Raw genomic sequence first — 16527 nt, forward strand, 5'->3', positions numbered from 1 at the left:
CCCCTGTGGGGATCTCCATGGGAGGATGGCCCCCCAGCAGCTGCAGCTCCCCATTCTAGGGAGGGGAGGTGGATGAGAAATCAAGGGAGCACGTCCTCTGTTGGATGGCAACAAGGCAGGCGGAAGGGGCTACAGTTACAAATATGGGGTCAGAGAAGACTGTCCCATATGGGGAAGAAGCACAATTAGGATGTCCTTCCTTCCTGTAAACAGGGACACAGAGCTGGGAGAGTCCCGTGGGACCAGCCCCTCCCGATACTCCAGCACCCTCCACTGCTCACACGCTCTGGAGCTTTGCCCTGGCCTCAGCCTGATGGAGGGAAAGAAGGAAGTCACTATGCTCTGCTGCTAGTACTGTGGTGTTAGACAGCTCTCCCCGCTGGCGTCCACGCGACCTCCCCTACCCTGACTGCCTCCTGCACCAGCAACTCCAGGCCCAGCCTTTTATCTCTGATATTCTAGATGTCTTTCATCGACGGAGGCGGACACTAAGCAGGTCACTGGCATTTGAGTATGAACAGGAGACACAGTGAATTCCATGAACACGGAGTCATGGTGTGGTGCCAAATAATGGCCCCTAGAGATTTCCACGCCCCAGTCTTGGAGCCTAGGTGATCTTGCACGGCAGAGGGGGCTCTGCGGATGTGACTGAGGGTACTGCGATGGGTTGACTTGTGTCCCCCCTGCCAAAAGATATGTCCATGTCCTACCTCAGTACTTCAGAATGTGACCTTATTGGAAAAGGGGTCTCTGCAGCTGTAATTACGATGAGGTCACATGGGAGTGGGGTGGGCCCTTAATCCAATACAAATGGTGTCCTTATAAAAAAAAGTGGGGGGGACATCTGGACACAGACACACACACACGGAGACCACCATGTGATGACAGAGGCAGACACTGGACTGATGTGTCTACAAGCCAGAGAATGCCAGGCTTGACAGCCATTGCCACAAGGTAAACGAAGGAAGGAAGGGTTCCACCCAGAGTCTCCGGGGGGCACAGCCCTGCCCACACATTGATGTCAGACTTCTGGCCCCCAGAACTGCGGAGAAACACACGGCTGTTGATCATGCTGCTTTGTTACAGCCGCTCGAGGAGATGGACACAGGCCCAGACCCTGGCAGAGGAGATTAGCCTGGGTTACCCAGCTGGGCCTGGTGGAGTCTCCTGAGCCCTGGCAGAGGAGATTAGCCTGGGTTACCCAGCTGGGCCTGGTGGAGTCTCCTGAGCCCTTACAAGCAGAGGGAACACTCTCTGGCTACAGGGAGGCAGAAGGGGAGGTCTGAGAGATTCAGAGTGTGAGGATGACTCAACCCATGATGCTGACTTTGAACATGAAGGGGCCACGAGCGAAGGGATGGGGGCTGCCTCTCGAAGCCAAGAACCACCTCCGGCTGACTGCCAGCGAGGGAACAGGGACCGTAGATGGCTTGTCCATCTGAACAGGTGAATTGTATGGTATGTAAAGTATACCTCAGTAAACCAGACTTGAGAAAAAAAAACCCGACCTCAAACCCATCTCTGTCACCTGATTTGTAGGGAGCCTAACAGAAAGAGGGAAGTCTGGTAAAATGGGTTCTGGAAGCCAGCCCAATACATCATCATGCCCACGGAGGAAGGCAGCCAGGATGATCTCCCAGGCACTCCCGGGGGCCAGCCCTGCTCCCACCTGCTCTTGACAGCCCCGGGCAGGATACAGCTGCCTCCGTCCCCACTGCCACAGCCACAGAGCCAGAGACCTCCTAGTCCTCGACGGCCTCGACATCACACATCATCTGTAATCTGAGGAAAGGGGCTGGCCTTTGCCTATGGAATAATATGCCTCATTCACTGCTATCAAGCCAAATGGGGTCAAGCTAATGGCCAGAATCCAGCTCCTGTCCCACCAAGTTTGCCTTTTGGGGAGCAATTACCATGCTTATATGATTAAGACAGGCTCGCTGCTTGGAGGGCTTGTCTGCTTTTAACGCTGGAAGTGTCGGCGACAAAGAGAAGGCAGACCCCGTAACTAAGCGAACAGTGCTTCCTGCATTTAGGCCATTAGATGCACGGTTAGATTTAATATTCACCTAAGATTTAAATTCTGCTGAACTAAGTGGGTCAAAAGGATTTCAACTGAGCACTTAATGCCTTCGAGATAATAATCAGAAGAACTAAAATGGGTTCTGAAATCTCTCGGATAATTTTTGTTCACTCTTGCCTCCTTCCTGACTTACTTCCTTCGAGCGAAAGGAAGTTCTGAATTTTAAAGACAAATATTTATTGAGCCACCCATTCAGATCACCGTTAAAACTCTGACATTATTTGCTTTGGGACCTGCGTCCCCTCTTTGCCTGGGAGCCCTACTCGTCGTCATGCAACCCGGTGCTTTGTGAGGGCAGGTAACCGTGCCCGTTGCCTTTCCACGGCTTCCCCAGCGCCTAGAACACTGCTTGGCACAAGTAGGCGCTCAGTAAATATTTGGTGAATAAATGCACGAGCTCGGAAGTAAACGATGGAGGCATTCGGCAAACTGCTGTGGTGCAGGCGGAATATGTTGAATCAGAGAACTTTCCAATTGCCTGAGGGACAAAATCTTGCATCCAGTCTGGGGGAGGGTCCGGGAAGCCGTGATGGAGGAGGGGGCACTTGGCTGAGCCTTGAGGGACTCTCCATGGGAGGGTGGCCCCACAGCAGCTGCAGCTCATGACCCGGTCAGTCGCATGGCCCGAGGCTGAGCCGCCGGTGAGCAAGGCCGCTCTGGCTCCGGGCTTCTGGGGCCCACACCTCAGCCTCACGGGGAGAGCAACCTTCATCAGGAAAAGCGCCCGGGCGTAGTAAGAGCTTGCACCAGGGGGGTCCAGGTGGGGCAGGGAATTCAGAGAGGCTCCCCGAAGAGGATAGCTTCAAGCCCGGGGCTGCAGGGGAGAGGCTCTGGGGGCGAGGTAGGGGCTGGGGTGGGGGTAATGGAGTGTCCCAGGCAGGAGGGAGGGAGCTGGGTGCGCGAGACAAACTGGTGGTGCAGGAAGAATGTCAGCTCCGAGAGGAGAGCCGCGCCTTCCTGCTCACAGGGAAGCTGATGAAGAAGGCTGGATGAGTCAGTGTGAAGCCAAGAAACATCTACAGAGTTCTCACTATCTGGCCGGTATGAGCACCCTTGGAAAGCACTGGTATCCGCCCCACGTGTCGACAGAAGGGCCCATGTGAGGCCCAGAGCTGCGGGGCAGGACCCCACGCTGGTCCCGCGTCCAGAGCCCCAGCCCGAGGCCACGTCCTGGGCCGGGAGGGAGGGCTGGCCGCTCTCAGCGGGAGTCTCCAAGGTCAGGGTGAGGTCAGGAGGCCAGTGGACGTCGGGCCTGAGGTCATGCAAGCCGGCTGGACCTGGGGACGGCGGGAGAGGGGTGCCGAGGGCCCCGGACCGGAAAGTGGGCGTCTGCGTCCCTGGTCCCTTGGCAACGCGGCTGCAGCTGTGCACAGATGACAGCCAAAGCGGTCTTCCGACGACAGGCAGAGGACGTGCCAACACGTCCGGCTAGGATGTCACTTTTCATCTCTGAAAAGCAGTTCCTTCCCTGAGCCCTAAGTTTGGGTTCTTGCTCTTGTCCTTCGGAGCTCTCGTTCTCGGAGCCCGTGCCAGTCCTGATGTCATAACTGGCCGGGCATCTTTCCCAAATACCTTGTAGAGGAGGATTCATGCGGCTTGGAAGGCCCACCTGCGAATGCACGGTCAGTGCGGGCCTCCGGGCTTCTGTCTTCCGTGGTCGGGCTGTGGATGAGCCACAGACGTGCCTGCCTTCCTGGCTATCGTTTTCCTTCCAGAATCTTGCTTCTTTATTGTCTTGTGCCCTGTGAGTACTAAAGATTAGCGGCTGTCCTTGAATGTGGTTAAATATTCACCTCCATCTAGCCTTCTGACCTCGATGCTAAAAGCCAACTTTGTTAGATTCATCTAAGTCAAGAGAACGGAGCAGAAGAAGGTCGATCATTTTCAGGCTCCGGGGTGAAATCAAAAGACCACCTTTTCCTCTTATATTGACATCCTGCTACATACTCTGTCCCCTGTCTTCCCACACGGAGCCCGGAGCTTTGAGAGAATGACTACTGCCCTTCACAGAAAGTGTCCCGCTGGAACCTTCCCACTGTCACCCCAGCCGGGAACTGTGACCTTCCTCTCTGGGGTGGTCTTTACAGGCTCTCCCCGACCCCTGCCCCTTCTCCACGCCCTGTCCCTACGTCCAGAGCCTCCTTTCTCTGTGCCTGATGCTCCGGACACCAGGGCACCAGCATTTCCACCGGCCCCACACACAAGCTCTTTAACCCCATGTATGCTGGTCTTCTCCTCTCAAGGAACACCAGCTTCAACCGCTTCTAAACACTTGATACCTTTCTCCTCATGCCTCTCATTGTTCAAAGCCTTCTCCTTGGGGTGTTGCTCCCCACGAAGCCTGGGCTGGCAGCATCCTTGCCCGGCTCAACTTGTTCCTTAGCTCTCGGGACTCCTGGCTGAGTAGACCGGATTAGGTTTACCTTCCGGCTTTGACAACTGCAACAACAGAATGTCTTCCTTTCTGGAAAACTCTCTCCACATGTGGGTGCTTCTAAGGAGAGGAGGGAAGGAAGTGTTTTCCTGAGCCTTTGTGCACTTGGGACTGGGGAACCCTGCAGGCGTGGGAGGGAGGTCCCTGCCAGGACCGTGACAGTGACAGAGGTGGGGACGTCTTCCAAGTGGAGAAAGCGGGCAATCATCACGGGCTAGCAGAGTCTTCCCCCTGCAGATCCGGACATCCAAGGATGGCACGAGCCATTCAAATGCTCCGGTTTCAACCGGATTTCACACTTCTCGGAACAATTTTCCTTTTAAACATCATTCGCGTTATTCCCACCCCCGATACTCAGAGAAAAAAACCAGAAATGGAAAGTGAGTGCACAGCGAATGGATAAGACTCTGGCCCAGTTACAAGCTGTCCCATAAAATGAGCCAAAAGGAGACTGTCGAATTTATCAGATGTCCTCCTGATCCTAGAAAGGGGGAATGTGCTTTGCATGTTGGCAGCCTAGTCAACCTGTCCGATAATAAAAGCTGCCAGAGAGGCTATTAAAAATTCTTCTAGCCAAAACATATCCCATTTAGCACCCAGGTAATAGGAGAAACAGGCTTGCAGACAATCAAGATTTGATTGCAGATTCATCCTGTCTTTTACAAGCCATGTTGCTTAATTATAAATCTGCATTTAAGTAGTCACGTCGGGCTGACGACTAACTTCTATTTCAGAAAGGACATACCCACATGTCAACCTCTACATAACTGGGTCCCTTTTACTGGAGCTTGGCAATTTGTCACCTTAGTGTGGTTATCACATAACCGCAGACTCGTTCAGTTACAAATGCCTGTAAGAAAGCTTGGGGCCTCACTCACTCGTAAAAATGGAAAAAAAAAAAAAAAGGAACTACAACATGCTGTTCACTTAACTGTATTATAATTTCGAACCATCCATACGAAGCTTCATAATCTTTGAGGCGATTCGTCATTGTGCATTTGCTTTCTGAACTTTGATTATTCAAAGTGATGCTTTCCTAAAGGTTTACTTGTGTTCTCTAAGCTAAAAGTATAAAGCGAGGACATTGGACTAGAAACCCTCACTCCTCTTTATTTACAAATCTCTTAAAATAGAGCAAAGCCGGAACAGTCAGGTGAGGGCAGCTTCCTGCAACATAGAGACACGTAGCCGGCACTTTCTCTAACTGCCCCCTGCGCCTATCTCACCCCCACACCTGGAGTGTCCGCTGGACCCCTGCCTTGCAGAGATAAGCGCTCCCGAACTCACACCGGGGTAAAGATACCCCTTTCCTGAGGAGCCAGTTGTTTGGAATCTGAATCCATGATCTTGCAAAAAGAAAGAGCATTCTATTTAATTAGATTCTCAAGCCAGCTCATAAAAAGTCCATCTGATACATAATATGCCCCAAACCTAGTGACGATCATGGTCGGAATCATTCTGACTACAACTACGGCCTTTATGGTGTGGATGCCATGGGCACTGCACAGCGGGTCCCGCTGGATGCAGCAACTCCCCTGTCCCGTGGCGGAGAGCGCCGCCTGGCCATCCCAGGTGGGAGGGAAGCCGCAACTCGCCAAGGGGGCGTGACGGGCAGGCCTGCTGCCTGCACTGCTAAGCCAGCTCCCACCCACACTGGCGGCAGGTAGAAAACAGGCCCACCAATCAATCCTTGCCAGATTGAATTCTGCTAATTGCTTTGTTCAATGAGCATTTGCAAGAACCTACTCGGGATGTAAGACCGGCAGGGCAGACATGAATGGACATACACTGCTCTCAGCAAGTGAGACCCCCGGGGGGAAAGTCAGGCCAACGAGAAACCGTGATGCAGGGCAGCGCCTAGGCGCAACCCAGCAAAGCCTGGCCTAAGTCCAGGAGGCCTTCACCCTCCAAGGATGAGGGACAGCCTCCCCGGGCTCCAGTAGAGTGGAATAAGGGCCGACGCACAATAATACGAGCACCACAATGGGAGGGGCACATCCGCATTCAGAGAAAGCACGAAACACTCATGACAGGTGTAGGTCTCTTGTTTATGTATTCAAAATCAGGGGACAAAATTTGTAGGTATGGGGGTGCTTGTTGCTTTCTGAGAGCCTTTGAAAATTCATAAAATGGCCAGAGCAAAAATAACGTAGGGATCAGCTGTGGCCCACTGAGAAGCCGAGGCCAGGGTGAGGCTGCTTCCTTCTAAGACACCCCTTGGGCTATGCACACGTTTTCATATTGTATAAGGAGTCTTCACATACGCCGCCACTTTTGAGCTTCCCAAGCCCTCAGAGAAGTGAAACAGGATTTTCTGATGAGAAGAGAGCGGTAGAGCCGTCTAGAGAGGATGACCCCGGGCCTGGCAGGCCGCAGCCAATGAACAAGAAACCAAGTCTTGAGCTTAATGACCCAATGCATTTCCACCATAGCGAGCTGCTTCCAACGCAAATCGACATGTCCAAATGTTTTTTCTTACACTACGCGCTGACCTCAAAACAAAGGCAGCTCAACCACAAAAATAATTCTAACAGGGCTGACCCAGCAGGGACTAAATTCTTCACTTTTCGGAGTGCAGAAACTCTTCCAGACACCACACTATCACAACGACGAGATGCTATGTAATTTAATACTCCAGAGGCAAGGAACAAACACACCTCCCGATCACAGCAACTGTCAGACTAGGTCACATCTGATTATCCGCAGAACCAGTCCGAAAATCACATGCATGTGCCCCTTTCCATTAGAAGCTCACGGCATGTCAGCGTTAGGAATCCTTGGAAGAAGAAACAAGGTCGTTCACATACAGTCCACTGGGGCTTCTAGGGCTTTTCCCCCTTGGTTCTTACTTTAAAACTATCTTCACACCAACTTGGAAATTAAAGTTCACTGCCTCATTCTCCCTACCCACATGACCTGGCCTTGGAGGTGAGCTTGCTTGTTCCGTGTCCCTAATAAGGCTGAAGTGACAGATAAAGCAAACGTCTACCCCGCACACAGAAACTATGCCTTTCTTTGGAATATCCATGGAACATGGGAAAGACTGACTGACTCAATATTAAGCCACCAAAACCAGAGATAAAAACAGGGGTCCTTAAATTCAAAACCAGCAGAAATCATACAGGTCACATCCTCTCTCAGAGCAGTGCAACAAAATTAGTACAAAATGTTCAACAGGGACACCAGTCACTTGGAAGGCGAGACACTCATGCTACTTTCCTTTAAGAATACGTGCAGGGATGTGGGAGAGGAAAAGGAGAAGAGAGAATTGGGGGTGTTTAAAATCTGTTTACACTAAGTCAAGAAACAGTTGATTTTTTTTTTAAAGATTACTTAAAGAATATTTGTCATACAAACACAGATGCTCATAGCATGCAGGAAAAAGAGTGTTGGCTATCAATCATGAAACAGCAAGATGTTTTGGCAAAAACAGTTTCCTTCTCTATACTCTAATTCCACCTTTTAGGATGAGGAGGACAATCTCCAACTTTCTTTTTTGTATTCTGGTACAAAAATCAGCTTCACAAGCAGATCCATAGTTGTCTTGCTCCATACTGAGGACCTTAGCCTTTAGCAGCTCCTCAGCAAATAGTTGCAAAATGAATAAGTAATATATATATTATACACATTTATATATACATATATATGTGTGTATACACACACACACACACACACCCATACACAAACACACTTTAAGGGATTGGCTAATTGATGACTTTACCTAGACACAATGGAATATTACATAGACATTTACAACGAAGCAGAAACACATTTATTTCACACGGCAAGATTTTTCATTACCCAATAGTCAACGAAGCAGAAGCCGATTACAAAGTGACTTCTATGGAAGAAACATGCCTTTCCTCTGCTCTCTCTCATTCTCTCTCTTACACACACAATGCTTAAAAATCTGTTTGCAAGTCTGATAGGCATGAGCTAGGACAAACTATTTTGTGATTATGGGATGTCTCTCACTATATGTCTAAGATCTGAGAAAAGAGAGAAAACACATTTTCTCTACTGTCAGTTAATTTGCTTTTGTCTCAAAGTTGTCCAGAAGTGTCTCGTCCCCCCATCTGGCCCCTGGGTGACAGGGACCTCTCCCATCCAGCCACTTCTCCAGACTGTCCCTGTCCTGGGTAATGACAGTTCCAGACCTGACCTACCCGGCAAGCTATCTGCTTGATATTCAAATCAGCATGGAAACAGCAAGAACCTTCATTCATGCCACTCTGCACTTGTCACCTGCAACTTCAGTGTCCGTCAAAGAATAACATTTCTCACAGTTCAGCTGTCCAGATTTATACTCCACAGAACGGAGCCCCTATAAAGGGATGAATCTCTCAGTGAAACCGAGACAAGAACCTGCCACTTAGCAGTAGCCACATTCGTCTGACTTTCAAAGCACTGAACATACACCTAACTTTGCGCCACAAAGTAATAACTCACCCCAAATGGCTAGTTTGTAGGGCAACAGAAGTAAACACTTAAAAAATATTTCGGTCTGGAAAAAGGAGCGAATCAAACCTTCTATTTACCTGTGATGGCAACGTCTTCCTTCCGAGCTGGTCTCACCGCCAACGGTTCCTCGCGGAGGCAGGGCCCTTCCCTGCAGCCTTGGCAGTAAGAAGGTAAAGGAGGAAATGATTACGATATGTCCTCTGGATTCTCCCCAGCTCTCCACCACCTTGGAAGAGGAAAGTCACCGTGACCCTACTTCAGCAGGAATGGAAGACCCGGTGCCCCCTGCCCTGCCGGGCCCCCCGCCCCGCTCCCGCCCAGCGCACCCTTTCCCGAGCGGCCCCGAGAGAGGAGGGGGCTCCCTGGTTTGAGGAGGGGTAGCTGGGGTGGGGGTGGCCGCGCAGCCCCTAAGGGCCCAGAGCAACCCGCAAATCCGACACATTACACAGCCGCGGACTTTTCTTAGAAAGACGTTTGACACTGACATTTGGGGCACGCCGTCCCTCCTTTAAACTTAAGAAGGCGAGGGAAACACTGGCCCGCGGAACTGTCGGTCTGGGGTGGGCGTGAGGGCAGAACCCGGCCTCCGGAGCGCCGCCGGCACCGCCCTGTGCCCCCGGGCCCGCGCGGCCGGGACGCGGGAGACCCGGGCGCGGACGCCGCGCGGGACCCGCAGAGCCGGGCTGCGGAGAAGCGTGGCGCCGCTGCCCTGGGCTCGGCCGGGCGGCGCGCTGCGCCCGGGCGCAAAGTGCGGCAGTTCCTCAACGCTGCCCCGCCGGCGAGATTCTCCCGTCCGGCCGCAGCCGCCGGGCGCGCAGCCCCGGGGTCCGTCTGTCCGGGCCTCCGGCTACCCGGCCTCGGGGATCCCCAGTGGTCTCGGGAAACGCCCCCGTCGGTGACGCCCCAAATCGACCGGGCCGAGGGAAGGGCGCGCCCCAGGCCCCAGCCCGCTGGGCCTTCCCTCCGGGCGACAACCTGCGGACCCAGCGTCTCCGAGGCCCCTGGCGCTCGGAAGGAGGCCGAGCAGGGGGCGACCCCCTGGGCCCGGGGATTCCCCCGCGCCAGACCCAGCGCGCTCGGCCCGCGCCCCCGGGCCCCGCGCATGCGCCGCCCGGCCCCTCCCCTGGCCGCCGCCGCTCCGGGTCCCGAGAAGTGGAGGCCCGGCTCTCGGACCCCCGCGAGCGCCCGCCCGCCCCCGGCACCTGGGGCCGATCCGCCGCCTGCGGCCCGCCGGGCGAGCGCGCCGAGGGAGGCAGCGCCGGGCAGGGCGCTAGCTGCCGCCGCCTCCGCCCCCGCCGCCCGCTGCCCCCGCCGTGGGGCCGCCGCGTCCCCTGCCCATGCCCCGGCGCCGCCTCCCCGCGCCCGTGCCAGCCGCGCCCCCCGCGGCACGCGCCGCCCCTCTGCCCCCCGCCCCGGCCCGGCTGCGCGGGCGGCTCGCGCGGGTGGCCGCCGGAAGCCCCGCCCCGCCCCGGGCCCCCGGCCTGGCCCCGGGCGGGACACACCCCCTGGCGGCGGCGCCCGATTGGCTGCCCGCGGGGCCGGGGCGGGGCCGCGGCCTCGGAGGCTCCCGCCTCGTGCCCGGCTGCCGCTGCACCGGGGGGGAAACTGAGGCCGAGAGGCGGAGGGCCTGCGGAGGTCACCGGGCGGGCGGGTAGAGAGCCACGGCGGGGCGGCGCGCGCAGCTGGGCGTCGGCGCGCGTCCAGCCCCGCGCACCGGGAGGGGCTGCCGTCGGGGCGGGGGCGGGCGCGAGGCCGCGGGACCCTGGAGGTTCCCGCCCGGCGCCCGGGCCACGCAGGCAAGGCCCCTCCTCCCTGGGGAGCCCTGCTCGGCCGGCCTGCGGCGAGCGGGTCTAGACCCGGGCCGAGGTGCGAGTGCCCTCGTGGTCGCGGGGTGCGCGGGGTGGGGGGCGGTCGGGGCAGAACCAGTCGCAAGCACCCCAGCATCCAAAAGAAGGAGAAAGAGAACACTAGCTGAGAGGACGCGTCAACAGGTGGCCGAGGTGCCCGGGCGGGCGCCGCGGGCGGGGACCCAGAAGGGTGAAGGGCAGCGGGGACAGCGTGGGCACCCGCTGCCAACTCCGACCACCCGCCCCACACCCACACCCCTACCCCGGCTGCGGGCGAGCCGTGCCCCCTCCCGCCGTGCGTCAGGGTGAGGGGCTGACTTTGTGCCCGGCCAAGGCTCTGGGCCTCTGCCAGCGCAGGGGGAGGTCGCGGCCCAGCAGCCAATGACAAGGAGGAGGGGAGAGAGCTGCAAAGCCGCTCTGTTTGCGCGGCGACGCACGGAATGCACAAAGCCCCCGGTGCCGGCGCATGGGGACACCCCTCCCTTGGGAACGAAATGTGTGCTATGCCAGCCTTCCTCCCTGCCCTCCCGCTGCTCCTGCCACTGTTCTATTTGTAGCGGCGAGCGCCCAGGAGGACCTGCTCAGGGCAGGAAACGCAGCTCTAAACAAATCCCCTTACTACGCAGAGACTCTGGAGCCCAGGCCGTACCTGGCCCTTTCACCCTTGTGGATTGGCGCCTACCTGTGGTGAACTTTGCCCTTCCCTGCAGACACCCACAGAACCTTCCCACTCGCACACGACAAGCCCAACTTTTATTGCACATCCTAGCAATAACCAATATTTGGATTATGCTCCAGTTTTCAAGGTGATCCATGCACATTGTATGCTGGATATGGCACAGGCTGGGCAGGCTGAACAGCACGCCTTACTCCCGCAGCTAGGATCCATATACCGTGCTGGGCATCGGGATAGAGTGGCGGAGGAGGTACCGAGCTCACGTCAAAGATGTCATCTGACATACTCCAGACCCCGGGCTGTGAACAACCAGGAGTCCAAATGCAGGGCTGTTGGTTTCTTTTCCTGCATGCGCCGTGATGGTCTGCCATAAACCCAGTTCAACCAGGCGGTTGGAAAGACCCGGTAAAAATTGTCTCGAATGAGGGGCGCCTGGGTGGCTCAGTCGGTTGAGCGGCTGCCTTCGGCTCAGGTCATGATCCTGGAGTCCCCGGATCGAGTCCCGCATCGGGCTCCCCGCTCAGCGGGGAGTCTGCTTCTCCCTCTGACCCTCCCCCCTCTCATGCTCTCTGTCTCATTCTCTCTCTCAAATAAATAAATAAATAAAATCTTTAAAAAAGAAAATTGTCTCGAATGAGGACAGAGGAAGCTGTATAGGGTTCAACAGAGTAGTGTAGACACTTAGCAGACAGAGAGAAATGATATTCTTGGATTCTTGGGGCTCTCGAGGTTTTAGGGAGAGAAAATTTGTTTTTCATGCCTGTGTCCAAAGTTGTCACTTTTGAACAAATGCTTTCAGCCCGCCGTACCCTCCCACCCCCGTCCAGGTAGAGAGGAGAAGGATGCTCGGGACACCTGGGAGTATCCATGAGAGCACCACGCATGCTGCCCTTGGGGTGGGGGCGCGTGGGTTCCTGTTTGCCGTGAAGAACCTGTCACACACCCAGCATAGGAGAAACTGTCACAAAGAACACCCCGCACCCCAGCTCCTGGGAAGTCTCTCCCTCGCTCTCTCCTTACCTGCAGCGTTGATGGAACGTGGGCAATGCCACAGAACAGAGACAGCCTCCTGTGCGGGGCTGAGCAGGATCTATAACGTCGGGGACAAACTAATGCTCTTGACAATGTGTCTGACCACCTGGATCATTCTGGAGCCTTAATAAATACTAGGAGCCTTTGGGAGTACGTGTATCTTAGTCCAAAGCTTCCATCTATTTGGGGCTGATGCTGTTTCAGCGTTTCTAACCACGTTTTCTAATCTTGAAGATGTTCAGAGACATGATTATTATGGTGCCCACGTTACGATCGGGAAACCGAGGCACAGAGAGGCCGCTTGCGGCACCAGGTCACAGAGGCCGGTTGCAGAGCCCAGGCTAGGAGGGGGGGTCTGTGGCACTCACATGTGCTGAGCCGCTCCTGGATGCACCAACTCGCCCACTCTCACCGGAGCTACCGAGGCTCTGCCCTTGGCCTCTGGGGGAGAATCGGGATGCTGGGATGTTCAGAGAGGAGGGGGTAGCTGGAGGGTCTCCTGCCACTAGACACTAGGCTGTGGGTTAGACAATGAACTTGTAAGAAGGGTATGTCTGCCATCTGTGTTCAGAAAGAAGGTGAAACCTGACCACCGGCCCGAGCCCTGCGGGGGAGGGAGCAGGTCCCACGGGGCTGGGGGGCCAGGCCAGAGTCTGTCTGTTTGCCCCCCAGCTTAGGTAAGCCATTTTCCAGGAACCAACGCCTCTACAGGTCACTTGTTTGCCCTTTGCTGATCTGCAAAGCCTCTGATGAGATGGATTTTGTGCTCCCAGGGTGTCATCAGCCAGGGCAGTGGCCTCTGATCTCCTGGAAGCCTGCCCTCAGGTCAGGTGGTGGATATCGATGGGGGCAGGGAGTACAGGCTGAGCAACGGAGAGGAGGCTGTTGGCAAAGATGGAGCTGCCCTGTGGCCCATGGCTGGCCCTCGGTGGGGGCCGACAAAGGGTATGTGCGTGGCTGCCATCCTAGCAACGACAGCAGAACCTCATGGGCCCAGATAACAAAGTCTTGTCACATTAGGGCATGGAGCTCACAACAGTCTTGCAAGGCAGCTGGGTTCATCCCCATTTCACAGATGAGGAAACTGAGGGCCAGAAATGACATTATTCGGCTGAGACGTCCAAGAGGGAGCAAGAACCAGGCTGTCAGAGTCTGGATCCATCTCGCCACCTGCACGAGCCCCAGGGTAACCCCAGAGGTCTGGTCCAGAAGCCGGTGCTCCCCTGGCCTGCTACCCCGGTGGTGTCTGGCAGGCACAGGCATACGGTGTCAAGGATCAGTCTTGGCCCCGGCAGTGTGGGTTGGCAGCAGCACGTGCAGAAGCCGTGGCAGGAGCGAGGGGCCGAGTTCAAGGGGAGAGGTGGAAATGGTGCAAGGTGGGCAGAGGTGGCCGAGTGGGGAATTAGGCTTGATTCCATCAGATTGGTAAAAAATAAGTAATGATGCATGCTAACCGATTGTTATTACTGAAGCAGAGGTGGTGGTGGTGGTGGGTAAAGCTAGTCACTCACATGAGGCCTGCAGGTTCTGGAACCTTCTGTAGGCCCAGCCACTGCTGCTGTCCTAGACATTCTACCTCTTTGATAATTAACCTGAGATAACCAACCATGCCTGAGAAGCCCACGACAGCCCACCCGTAGCAAGGCTGGCCCTCTCCTCCCTTTCCAAGAGTAAGATATCCTTCCCAGTGGTACGCACTATTCCATCCCCGGGGGGCTTAAGCTCCTTAGGACAGGGGCTGCATCACTGACGTCTTTTGTCCAGTTTAGGGCACGGGCTTGGAGCTTCAGGACCCATGTGACCCAGTAGGTGAGAGCCTCACCGTAAAGCATGATGTAGAGATGCATTTGGTCAATAAGGATAGTCCACTCTGCTGGAGATGGGGTTCGCAATTATCTGACCCAGGTAGGGATCCCAACTGTGAACTGTACTCTCGCTGGGAGGCACAGTCCCGGGGCCAAGAACATGCAAGAACAGCATGTTCACCCACAAATGCATAGTAAATACAGATATATAGGCCCATCACTGCCTCTGCCTGGGACACCCCCAGTTTCCCTCATGAAACTAGTAGACAGAACCTGGGATTAGGAATCAAGCAGACGTAGAGTCTAAACCTGGCTCTACCTTTGACTCATACTATAGAACCTTGGACAAATGACCTTTTGACTGAACTTCCTCATCTATAAAATGGGGCAGTGGTGCTTATCTCCATGGGCCCTGGGGAGAGAATTAGCAGGGAGCATGTAGGAAGTGCAGGGACAGGACCTGATAGGTAGGTCATAGTCGAGATTTGGTGACCACCTGCCCGAGGGCTCTGCCAAGGGTCACCTCCCAAGTAGTCTGCAGGCCCTCGGCCCTGGCTGTGAGCCTCCGGAGAGAGCTCCCTGGAGCAGGGCCGGCCTCCCCCAGCTAGTCATTCCCAGGTTCCCAGCACAGGAGCCAGAACCCACGAGGCTCCCGAAATGTGCAAGGGATTGGCTAGGACGTTCTATCGGCACCTCTAGGCCCTGGCTTTAGGCCCCGGCTTTCACTAAAATGAGGGAGTGGACTGTGGTCCCCAGTCCCCTGCAGGGACAGGCCATGTATGCCAAATGTCCCTGGTCTATAGCAAGATGGGGAAGAGAAGCAAGGACCTTGTGTTTCCTGTAAAGCATCAACTAGTCAATTTGAAGAAACATCCTTTTTCTCCCTGAGAGTATGTCCTTTACCTTCTTGGGTTATTATTGAAAATGCCTTGGGCGCCTGGGTGGCTCAGTTGGTTAAGCGACTGCCTTCGGCTCAGGTCATGATCCTGGAGTCCCGGGATCGAGTCCCGCATCGGGCTCCCTGCTCGGCGGGGAGTCTGCTTCTCCCTCTGGCCCTCCCCCGTCTCATGTGCTCTCTCTCTCTCTCATTCTCTCTCTCAAATAAATAAATAAAATCTTTAAAAAAAAAAAAAAGAAAATGCCTTTTCTTAATAAAAATGTCTTAGGTGAGGGGCGCCTGGGTGGCTCAGACGGTTAAGTGTCTGCCTTCGGCTCAGGTCATGATCCCAGGGTCCTGGGATTGAGTCCCGCATCAGGCTCCCTACTCGGCAGGGAGCCTGCTTCTCCCTGTGCCTCTGCCTGACGCTCCCCCTGCTTGTACACTCTCTCTCTGTGTCAAAAATAAATAAAATCTTAAAAAAAAAATGTCTTAGGTGAAGTGCTGATAATGGTTGATAGGGACTGGTGTGTTTTGCCTCGGCGGCCCCCAGGCCCGTCCCCAAAGCTGTTGAACATGTTGTTGGTTTGGAAAGCCCAAAGTCCGGGACCTCCTGGCCCCCACGAGCTCTGTTTACTGATAAACACACAGCACGTTGCGAAGGCCTCCTGACATTTTTCCAGTCTTTTTGTACCCGGCTAGCTCTCTCCTCCAGATTTACTTGTGATATTTATTTGCAAGTCAACATTCCGGTTTGTGTTGAGACTTGCAGCATGGAATATACAACCCTCTGCCAGGGCCCGATTTTGATCTTTGACAAATCGACTGAGCAGGGTGTGGGCGGCTGCCTTGGGAGCCTGCAGGAGTTACACCCACATGGGGGCCGGCTCCCATGCCATCGGGCTGGGGGAGCCCAGCCTGGGGTGGGGGAGTTCCCTCTGCCTGGGAGCCTGGGGGACGCAGGGGAAGGAGATGGCTGGGGGCAGAAAGAGAGCTGAATTCCACGCGTATGTGAAGGCAGTCACTGGAACGATCCCTAGAAGGGGATGGTGGCGTGGGGCAGGGCACCAGACTGGCAGCCAGGCAGGCGGCCTCCTTAGATGGCTGGTGGGAAAGACAGACCAGGAGGTGGGGACACTAAACCCATCGTTTCTTTTCTCCAGGTGGAAGGAAGTGTTAGTGCTGAGTTTAATTTTACAACCACCCTCCCCAACCTGGAAAACACACTTTAGTGATGGCTAGGTAGGTGCCGAGGACTGAGCTGGTCCTTCCCAAACATGACGCCTGTTTTACCAGCTAGCGACCTCGGCGC

General features: G+C 55.3%; 1 protein-coding gene across 5 annotated transcripts in view; it reads right to left on the reverse strand.

The window, feature by feature from the left end:
* The window catches only part of PPARA (peroxisome proliferator activated receptor alpha), a 65648-nt gene extending 55318 nt beyond the window's left edge, over positions 1-10330 (reverse strand). For 2 of the 5 annotated variants that reach the window (XM_045872326.3, XM_045872329.3), the window contains exons 1-2: positions 10181-10330; positions 9056-9204 (exon numbers count right to left, since the gene is read on the reverse strand). The gene's annotated coding sequence lies outside the window, so the exon portion shown is untranslated. Of the gene's footprint in view, positions 1-9055; positions 9205-9463; positions 9915-9953; positions 10131-10180 lie in introns of those variants that run through there. The other 3 variants (XM_045872328.3, XM_064590489.1, XM_045872327.3) reach the window with 3 other exon arrangements.
* Between the last annotated feature and the right edge of the window lie 6197 nt (positions 10331-16527).

Source organism: Mirounga angustirostris, unplaced genomic scaffold, assembly GCF_029215605.1.
Source record: "Mirounga angustirostris isolate CCGP_5_RB_7025 unplaced genomic scaffold, mMirAng1.0.hap1 SCAF_5, whole genome shotgun sequence".
NCBI classification, from domain to species: domain Eukaryota; kingdom Metazoa; phylum Chordata; class Mammalia; order Carnivora; family Phocidae; genus Mirounga; species Mirounga angustirostris.